At 35.2% G+C, this 10,914-nt stretch overlaps 1 non-coding gene across 1 annotated transcript; it reads right to left on the reverse strand.

Moving 5' to 3' along the window:
• Positions 1 to 3,195: 3,195 nt before the first annotated feature.
• Positions 3,196 to 3,275, reverse strand: Trnaa-ugc (transfer RNA alanine (anticodon UGC)). The gene has a single exon. It is a non-coding gene; the product is annotated as a tRNA-Ala (tRNA).
• Between the last annotated feature and the right edge of the window lie 7,639 nt (positions 3,276 to 10,914).

Here is a 10,914-nt window from a genome sequence, read left to right on the forward strand (position 1 = left end):
CTGTCTTTGCTCTGTGAATATCTTTAACTTTCATTCTTATGTTTAGACATTTCTGTTTTACTTGTATAGTTATTGATTTCCTATTATTTAATATTCTGGAAATGCTGAGATTCTACCATCTGATAATTAAAGATTGTAGTACTGGAATTTTATTTTTTTCTTTTTTCCCTGTGTATTATTTTTCCCCTTAGATAACTATTTAGATGAAAATTTGAAATTATATCTTTTCCTCTTTGTCTACTTTTCCTTACATTAATATTTCCTTTTATTATAGTAATATGTTTTGTGGATTTATCTGGCTATTTAAATTTTATGTTTAACTATCAGTTGAACTATGTGTGGTGGCCCAGCTATGTAATCTCCCAACTATGCAGGAGGCTGAGATGAGAGAACTACGTAAGCCCATAGGTTTCAAAACAGTTTGGACAACACAAAGACACCTTATTTTAATTAAAAATTGCTCTCAACTTTCAAATACTTTCAATACAGTGCTATTTAAAAACTTCTACTTGGTCATTTTTCAAATATACTTGGCTACTTTTATAGCCTTTTGGCCCATATGTATATATTAAAATTATTTTAAATATTCTAATATATCAAAAATTTTTTTTTACCATTTCAGGACTATTTTAAATTAAATGTGGTGTGGTGCTGCAAAACAATTGGGTAGTACTATTTGAAAGCTAAGATCGAAGTGAATAAGGCTAGTTTGCAGTTAGGAATTTGGGGGAGACATTTTGGTTTTTCCTTTCTGTCCATAGTTAAGGTCAAAATAGGTGGAACATCCAACATCTCACACTGCAGTAAGTTTTTTGTTTTCTATTTTTAAAAAAATCAAGATTCAAGATTATTGTATAAAACTTTCTACTCATTTTTCCTTTCTCTTGTATGGGTCCTAGTCTTTACATCTTACATTTCCTTCAATTCATGTTTCTTCCAGGTAAGTAAACAATTAGAATTACTTCAAAATTGAATGTTGTCACCTGAGCCTGGTGTCTCACATATGTAATCATAGCTTCTCAGGTGACTGAGATCTGAGAATCTGGGATTGAAGCCAGTCTGAGACACTTTGTCTCCAATTAGCCAGCATAAAGCAGGAAGTGAGGCTGTGGCTCAAGGATAGAGCACCAACTTTGGGGGAGGAGTAAGAAAACCTAAGGAAGCCGAATAAAGGAGTTGAAACCCCAGCCGAAGCACTTTTTTAAAATCAAGCATTAATTTAGTTAATAACAATCAATATTATCACAAAGTACTGAACATTTATTTAGTTATTATTTCCTAGAGTTTTTAAACTCTTTCAAACACTGTAGTTTTACTTTTCTTAAATTATTAAAACTTTGACTATAAGCTGGATGTTGGTGGCTTACACTTGGTATCCTTGCTATACAGGTGGCTGAGACCAAAAAAAATCCAAAAGATTCTACCTTCAATTAACTAGCAAAATGCCCAGCTGGAGGATTACTCAAACGATTGAATGCAAGCAAGTTGTTCAGCTTTGATTACAGTTGAAAGACAACTTCCTAAGTTTGGTCTATAATGACTGTTTCTTAGAAACTGCTTTCTCCCAAAGGAAGTTATGGAAATAAGGTTAAAATTGACTTTACTACTAAGAGTTATCTGTGTTAATTTTTCCCCTCTGGAAGGTCAATTACAGTATTATGAAAAATAGTTTAAACTTTCAACATCCATATGGAGTCTATTGGCAAACATCTCTATATTACACTTTTCAATAGTGTTTCAGGAAACTAATTCCTAAATTTCATAGATGGAAAAAAAAATCTTGCTGGATACCAGTGGCTCATGCCTGTCATGCTAGCTACTCAGAAGACCGAGATCTGAGGATCATCTGAGGATGCAGATGAGTCCTATGAGGCTCTTATCTCCAATTAAGTATCAAAAAAAAAAAAAAGAAAAGAAAGAAAAAAGAAAGAAAAGAAAAGAAGCAGCAGCAGCCTCGAGTTGTAGCTCCAGGTAAAGTGCTGGCCTTGAGTCACAAGGCTCTTCCCAGTCTCTGAGTTCAAGCCTTAAAACTGGAGTGCACACACACACACACACACACACACACACACACACACACACACACACACAACACAACACACACACACACACACCATATTTTATTTTAGTTGACAAATATATTGCATAACTTTTATGTCTGCAGAAGAGTAGAAGAATTATTTCACGTCCTTCCTATCATTTTGTTAATTCAGAAACTCCTATATTTGTACTTAGGCAAGACAAATCATTTTAAGAACAGCTTTTTTTTCTAGAATATAATTGTAGTTTTGGTTAATGCATATATACTCTGGAATTTGAATAAATATTAGGAAATATTTAATCACATAACTTCTAAAGTGTTTTGTATCAGTCAGCTCTAGCTGAGCTGTGGTATGTTCTGCCTAATTTTTTTTATTGAATTTTAAGAATTCGTGAAAACAGATATAAATACTCAAGGGTCCTAATTAATAAGTAACCTATTAGACCTTTACAAAATGTGGGGAAAAATTAGTTTCCTATTGGACTTCCAAATATTATTGCATCATTACAACCTGACTAGGAGCTGCTGTGATAGCAGAAAAAATAAAAAAGCTATATTAGTTGTTTTATAAAACAAACTTGTCACTTGTATTTAATCATAAACACAGTCTGAGATGGGCAATCAGATATCTCCTACTATTTCATGCAGACACATTTAATCATTGAGTACTTCCTTTAATACTCTCAATTATACAACTAAAACCCCTGCTTGATTAAATTTTAAAAGTTATTGTGATTGAATTAGTGTATTAAATTAGCATAAGCTCTATCAGTGTTTGGCAGTGAGTTAAGAAAGTGTAGACTTGTGCAATGCAGAAAAGAATAGAAAAGAATACTGAATTGTACTGATCTTCATTTTAAAAAATTGTTTATTTGTAACAATACTGGCACTTGAACTCATGGCCTGGGTGCTGTCCCTTAGTTTTTGTGTGTGTGTGTGTCTCTGTGTGTGTGTGTGTTTCCCTCAAGGCTGGCACTCTGGCACTCTACCACTTGAGTCCAACTTCCACATCTAGCTCTTTGAAGTTTTTTTTTTTTGGGGGGGGGGTCCAGTCGTGGGGCCTGAACTGTGGGCCTGGGTGCTGTCCCTCAGCTCTTCAGCTCAAGGCTAGTGCTCTAACACTTGAGCCACAGCGCCACTTGTGGCTTTTTTCTTTTTGCTTATGTGGTGCTGGGGAATTGAACCCAGGGCCTCATGCATGCAAGGCAGGCGCTCTACCATTGAGCCACTTCCTAGCCCTAGCTCTTTGATGTTTAATTAGAAATAAGTTTCACAGCCTTTTCTACCCAAGTTGGCTTAGAACTAAAATCCTCAGATCTCAGTAGCTAGGATTATAGCCATGAGTTACAGGGCCCAACCCTTTGAGAAAGTTGTTAGGCATTTCTCTGCTCTCATCACATATATTCCAGCAGGAGATATTCTTCTTTCCCCTACTTTAAATTTTTTTCTTCCTACTTTACTAAATATAGCCTTACTAAACTCTAACCCTCACCCAAAAAGAGAAATATATTGATTCTCTTTGTGCTAATATAGTAGTGTATAAAAGATACGAGTCAGGGTGTGATTACAGTTTGGTGGTAGAGCATTGACTAGCATGAACAAGATTCAGGTTGAATCTCTAGCACCACCAAAACAAAACAAAACAAACACAGAACCAAAACTATTAAAAGTAGAGTCAAAAATTTAAGGAGGAGATATTTAATAGACAAAACATCTAAAGAAAAGAAAATTCAAGGTTTGCTATATTAAATGAAATTGACATGCTGTGATATCAGTGCAAGGATCATAAGTATCTGAAATTCCATATACATATTTCTTTGGTATATAATAATGTGCCACTACCTTTCAGTTGAGAGAGATTGTTTTTTCAACACATAATGCTGGATCAATTGATATCCTGATGAAAACAAATGAACCTTGACCACTTCGAAACTCATGCACAAAATTCAATCAAAATGTTTTGTGTATGTAAATATGTAAAGTAAATAATGAAGCTTCTATGAAAAAATATGTAGGAGAGTATTTTTGAAGCTCCAGAATAGAAATAACATTCCTGAAGAGCATATGCAAAAAAACTAGCCAGCAGCCTGGTAACAAATACCTGTAGTCTCAGTACTCAGAAGGTTCAAGAATTGGAAGCCAGCCTTGACTACAAAATGAAACCTTGCCTCAAGAAACAAACAAGCCTTGAAGGGATGGTTCACCCCTGTGATTTTGGCTACTCAGGAGGCTAGGATGTAAGGATCACAGTTTAAAGCTCTCCTGGGATGGAAAGTCCATGAGACTCTTATCTCCCAATTAACCACTCAAAATCCAGAAGTGTAAGTGTGGCTCAGGTGGTATAGCACAAGCCTTGAAAGAAAAAAATAATAATTAAGGGACAGTACCCAGGGGGTCTTGTATTCAAGCCCTAATACACACACACACACACACACACACACACACACACACACACACACACACACACACACACCAATAATAAGAGAAAGACTAAGTTGGGCTTAAATAGACACTGCTGTTTATTTGAAGACACTGCAAGAAAGTGAAAAGGAAATCCACCTGAAGAGAGATGAAATAGGCAACACAGACTTCACAGAATGGGCTTGCCTACTGAGTTGTACCTAGGTTCAACAAGTAATTTTTAAGTCTCATAAATGAGCATGAGAAAGAATCATTGAATTCTCTAGAAGAGCAGCACATTCTGGGATTCTCAAATTCTATATCCCATCAATATGCTATATCTTATTTATGACATTTTCTTTGTCTTTATGGTTCTCCTACTCTTTGATTTTTATAAGACACAACTTTGAACCTTGTTCCCAGAATGGAACTCAGCACAGCAGTAGGCATTCAACTAATAGCCATAATTAATCATACATTATCATTTACTCCTTTTGTTTCTTATATACCTAAATTTTAGGTTATATCTGTCTTCCTGGGCAAAAAAAGTGACAATTTTTCTGTTCATCAACATATGCCATTCACCATTTTCAGTCTCAGAAATGATGCAAAATTCATCTGCACTTACTTTGACTTGTTTTATACCTCCATTCATTCCTCAGCCCACTTTTGTGACCCCAGAACGCCACTGAAAGTGTTCTGTTCTCAACACTTACAACTTCTAAGTTGTTAATACTGGAGTTAAGATGAATAGGTTTTGCTTCAGTTGAGTCTTGAAACACATCATGTCTATCTATTAAAACAGCAGAAGTAAACTCACTAGAGCTAAATTTATGGAGTTGGGGAGGGAGAAAACAAGAGATGAGGTGAATCTGCCTTAAGTATAATATTGTGCATATGTGATTTACTACCATGGTGAAACACCTTTGCCTAATGAATAGTTGCTAAAAATGAAAAAAAAAAAAACAGGTGGACAATAAAATTTGGCTTTGTAGAGGGATAAATACCAGTGGGGGAGGGGTCAACCAAGTAGGTGAACATGGTCAAAATATATTATGTATGTATATGAAAACCAGACCGTAAACCTGTTGAAAATGTTTAAAGAAAGGGAGCAAAGGGATTGACATGGAGAGTGACTTTGATTAAAGGACCTTGCATGAATGTATGGAAATGTCACATTGAAACTCCCCCTTGTACAAACAAGATGTAATAATGAGGCATTTGTAAATTAGTTGAGTTGATTTTGTGTTCCTCTTGTTGTTAAGGCTAAAGTATCTGGTTCAACCATCACTGTGCATTTGGCAGATGTTGGTTTTATGTGCTGCACTCACATTTTGCCATACTTTGAATGTAAGGAACACAAATTATCTAACATATCTACAGCACAAAAGGAAATACTGTATCAGAAGATCCAAGGGGGTCACATGAAAGACAAGGACATAATGTAAAGCTGTAATAAGAATCACAGCTGGAGAATGTGGGCAACATGTTTAGTTTCTTTACAGAACTGCTTGATCTTTCCACTCCTCTCCCTCTCCTTTTCTGTTTTGCCTTCAGTTCAGTTTGCTTTGCTTCTGAATCTACACTCTGCAATCCAATGTCTGATTCTCTGCTAGCTTGATTTTCTAGAGGGGCTTTTAATAGGCCCATCTGAGCCTCTGGAAATATTCTCATTTGGTTAAGTGTCCTGCAAAATAAGCAAAGGTCATAGAGATCTTTGGAATACAGACACCCTGGAAGGGCAGGTATCATAGAAGAGGACTAGAAGGGAAAGGTTAGCATATATAGCCTATAGACTAAAACCTGATCGCTATATACTCTGCTTTCTGTCTTGCTCTTGTGACAATGTATAGCTTTTTCTCGTTTGCTGTGTCTTCACTCCTGCTGATATGTCTCACAGGGCGCCCTGGCTTAGTATGGCTTACTTTAAATGATAGTGATCATTTCTATGGTCATCAAGCTGAAGCTAAACAATCCATGGCAAAAGTCCCCATCCCTCCCTCCCCCGCCACTTTTCTTATTTTCTCTCTAAGCAACAGGTTAATGAAAGGTTGTTTGTAAGAATATATAAGCATTGGGTAGGTAAAGCAGAATCAAAGAAAGATATAGCTCTTCAGGTACTCACAAAGCTGTGGACTGACAGGAACAGCCAGGAAATTGTAATAGCTCTGTTCTTGTCTTTCAGTGCAAAGCAACAGAAGTCAAGAATTAAATCGCTCATTGAATAGAACAAATGTAATGATTGCTTCTTACAAACATATTACTCCTGCAGTTTCATCTCTGTTTTTTCTTTTTTTAATGTAAAGATAACATTTGATTTCTACTTAGGAGCATACGGGCAGCACAGTAGATATGAAACACATAGCAAAATGAATGTTTGTCTTATGGTTTTTATTGTGGAGTGCCTGTAATGGTTTTCATTGTGTATGTATGACAGGCCAACTTAATGTTCTTGATGTCCATAAATAGTATTCCTAGTAGTTTTGTAGTAATAATTTACATAAATGTCAGATGTACAAGGCAAGCAACATTATTCTGTGATCCTTTTGAGATTAAGTTGCCTAAATAATTTGTAGTGATAATCTAATATTTCAATTGTATAAATGAGTTCATAGTACTTAATAGATAGCAGTAGATAAGACTATTATAATTTAGAACCTACTTCTTCATAACCACAATAAAAGCACAAACACTGAAAGATAACATTGATTAATCCACATCCATTCAAATCTCACCCATTTCCTTAATAATATAATTTATGCATGACAAAGTGATGTAGTTATTGCACATTGCACAATTATCTCTCTTCAGTTACTTTAATCTGCCCAATTTCTCAATTTTATCTTAACTTTTGAGGGTGGCAGCATTACTGTTTGAGGCTGTTTTCCCTGTGTTTAGATTCAAATTGTTTACCTTTGGCAGCAGCATTATATAACTCTGACTTCCTGCCCTGGACCAGTAAGGCAATCATCATACCATGGACTGAAACCCTTAGATAGGAAAGACACCTATGCTATGCTTAGTGTCTTGTACTGTTCTTTATTTAAATCTGCTACAAGCCATTTTTTTTAAAAAAAGGAATTTTTTTATTTAATCAAACCCATTCTATATGTCTAATTTCCCACTTCTTTTTGTTAATGTTTTTTATTGTGAAAATACCATACAGAGGGGTTACAATTACATGAGCAAGATAACGAGTACATTTCTTATCAAGCATTGTTGCCTCCTCCTTTGTTTTTTCCTTACCATTCTTGCCCTCCCATCTCCCCCCGCCCCACCTCTCCAAAGATGTAAAGTTCATTGTTCGACATTGTATCTTGTACATCTCATTGTTGCAATGGGTCAACCTGTATCTTCTTTTATGTCCTCCCCTGTGTGGATGCAGTCTTCTTCCTGTGTGGAATCTGAGTTAATTTCTAGCACGTTCTTCCCACTGTGGAGGAGTCTCTCCTCTTTCCACTTGTTTTCTCTTTATGTTACACTGTTTGAACTGCTCCCAAGTTCTGCTGCCATTTCTGGTGTGCGGAGATTTGCACTCTGTATGGCTCCGAACCCCTGTGCCATTCCTCCACTGGACACCTATCTACCTTGACTTTTCCAACAAAAAGCTCTAGAATAAAGTACTGAAAGAGGAAAGACTCCTATGTTCAGCTTAATTGGTCAATAACAATTTAGAAGTCCTTTTATGAGAAGAAAATTTTCTGCTGGCACAACGTAAAGAGCAAAAAACAAAAGACAGAATTTTTATGTTCAAGGAGTTTTCGAGGTAATTGGAGAGACAAGACAGCTCATTTTATCTTTAGAATAATTCTATAAGGCATAGATTAGGATTCTTATCTGAGCATAGCTATTAAGCATATGAACTTATTTTCTTTGAGGGGATAATTTCTCAGCAGTTTTGGAATACTATAAATGGAGCTTAAGAGAAAAAATCCTAATGTAAGAATTTAGAATGCTAAGCAAATTCTAGAAAGTCACAATGACAAATTATTTCTTTTTCTCTGACTTTTTCCAGTTTACAAGGAATGAAAAACATAGATGACACCCTTTAGGGAAATAAAATCATATTAATTTGCATCATTATAATACTACTGAGAACTCAACAAACCAAGAAAATAACCACAACCTTCTAACATGATAATTTCACAAGTAAGCAAACTGTTATCAATTTATAATTTGTCAGCTATGTTGTTTTCTTTCTCTGAGTGTCACAGAAGTTTTTCAGGCTGTGATGTTTAAAAACAGGCTATAAAATCAAAGACAAAATTCATACATTTTAACTGAAAGAAGGATGGGGAAAGGTATAAATAAATATGAATAGAAAGCCAATCTGTCTATCAGATAAAGGTAATGATAGGTGATTATCCTAGCCAGGTTTGTTCTTCCTGCTTGTGATAGGAACCTTCCCTGAAAACTGAGGGTTGTATTGTGTTATAAAACAAAGAACTGTGAAAATACAAATAGAAATGACTAGGAGTAAACCCATCACATTACAAACTTTCTTTCTCTTCATTCCATTTCTGGTTCTTCTATTTGTTTCCTTCATATGTTCTTTGTACCACTGACCAGTTTTCATCAAATGACAACAGATGGACCTGAGATACTCTCACCTCATTTTCTGACCACTTCATTACCAGGCATTAAGAGACTTTCATCATTAGAAAATGTAAGAAAGGAAGAAAAGAAGAGTCCAATTGGTTGGATGTAGATCATATGTTCACATCTATTTTTCTATCTCTCTCTCTACCTCTATCTATCTAAATATTATAGGAGATTTATTAGTTTGAATTAAGCAGTAATGTTAAGAGGCAAGAGAAACTAGTATAAAGATACACAGGATATAATTATGACTTTAGCACTAAATGAGCAGAAATAAGATATGAAAATAATAAAAACATGGGACAATTTGGCTACAGATGGTTCATGCCTGTGATCCTAGACTAGGAGGCTGAGTTCAGAACATCTCAGTTTGAAGTAAGCCGAGGAACAAAGACAATGGGACTTTTATCTCCAATTAATCACCAAAAATGGCACAAGTGCAGGTGTGGCTCAAGTGGGCAGATACCAGCCTTGAGTAGAAGCTAAGGGACCGTGCCCAGTCATATTTGATGACTGGAAATTCAATTGACAACCAGAAATCATATTTGACAACTGGAAATTCAAAGTCCATAGTGATGCAAGTTAGCTGCAGCCTGTCTGGGTGAGATGCCATATTCATGTCTGAAGTGCTCCAGGGTGTGGGATGTAATCGGGACTGATCTCCACTAAGAACTTCAGCATACCAGCTATAGATATTTTAAAAAGTCACTCCTGATACTGCAGTGTTGAGATTCTCTTGCCCAGATATTCAGTCTATGTTCAAATTTCGCCACATGGTATGATAAATCCAATGTATTTTGTGCAATGAAATAGTTTCTTTAGTACGTTTGTTTTTAATCCTAACTCCTATCCCCTCCCAGGTAAGGTTCAGATTTATGTTTAGAAATGCAACAGGGATAGACACAAGACAATATATTGTAAATGATCTGTACATCTTGGGGGCGGGGGTGGAGGAGAGGAAAAGTAGGAGAAAAATGAGGAAAGGGGTAACAAGTTTGACAAGAAATGTACTTATTACCTTGCTTATGTAATTATAACTCTTCTGTATATCACCTTGACATTAAAAACAGAAATAGTAATAATAATAAATATATTCTTAATGTATATGTCCCACTTTAATACTAGAAAAATATGGATATAGTTTTCAAAATATTATAAATATATATTGACATTACACAATAAATTAGTCTTCTGATTTTATTAAAATAATACAACAGAGTACATCATTTTATTGTTACATATTCATTTAAAATAGTGTAATTTTAATATTTTTGTACCCTACTGGAAAAGCTAATGTAAATTTATTTTAATTAAAGTATAGAGGCTGAAGGCATGGACATACAGACTTGCTGGGAATATAAAGTAGTGCAAACACTGTTGATATCAGGATAGAGGATCCTTAATAAACTAAACATAGAGGCAACGTTATTACTCCACCATTACTCTTTAGCATGTATCTGAACTAGTACAAATCACTATATAGGAGAGACACTTATATGTTTGTGATCTGTTCGTATTAGCCACGTTGTGGAATCAGCCCTGGTGTCCAGCAACAGATGGGTGAGATAAAGAAGATGTGGTAAAAAATACATCACACAATATTTCATACCTGCTAAGAAAAATTGTCATGTAATTTTCAATAAAATCAGTGGAATGGAAAATATGATGTTGAGCATTATACAGCAAGCTCAAAAAGCTTGGAAGCTAGGTCTAAAAGACATATATATTCATGGAAATATATGTATATGTATATGTATATATACATATATATAGATGCTTCTAATTATGGGACTATTAAGGGATGAAGGAGAAATGAGAAGGGAAAAGAAAGATGAAAGGTGAATAATTTCTAAGTAAATTGCAACTATGTATGAAGA

The sequence above is a fragment of the Dipodomys merriami genome, unplaced genomic scaffold (genome assembly GCF_024711535.1).
Source record: "Dipodomys merriami isolate MVZ:Mamm:240054 unplaced genomic scaffold, mDipMer1.0.p SCAF_438, whole genome shotgun sequence".
Taxonomy (NCBI): domain Eukaryota; kingdom Metazoa; phylum Chordata; class Mammalia; order Rodentia; family Heteromyidae; genus Dipodomys; species Dipodomys merriami.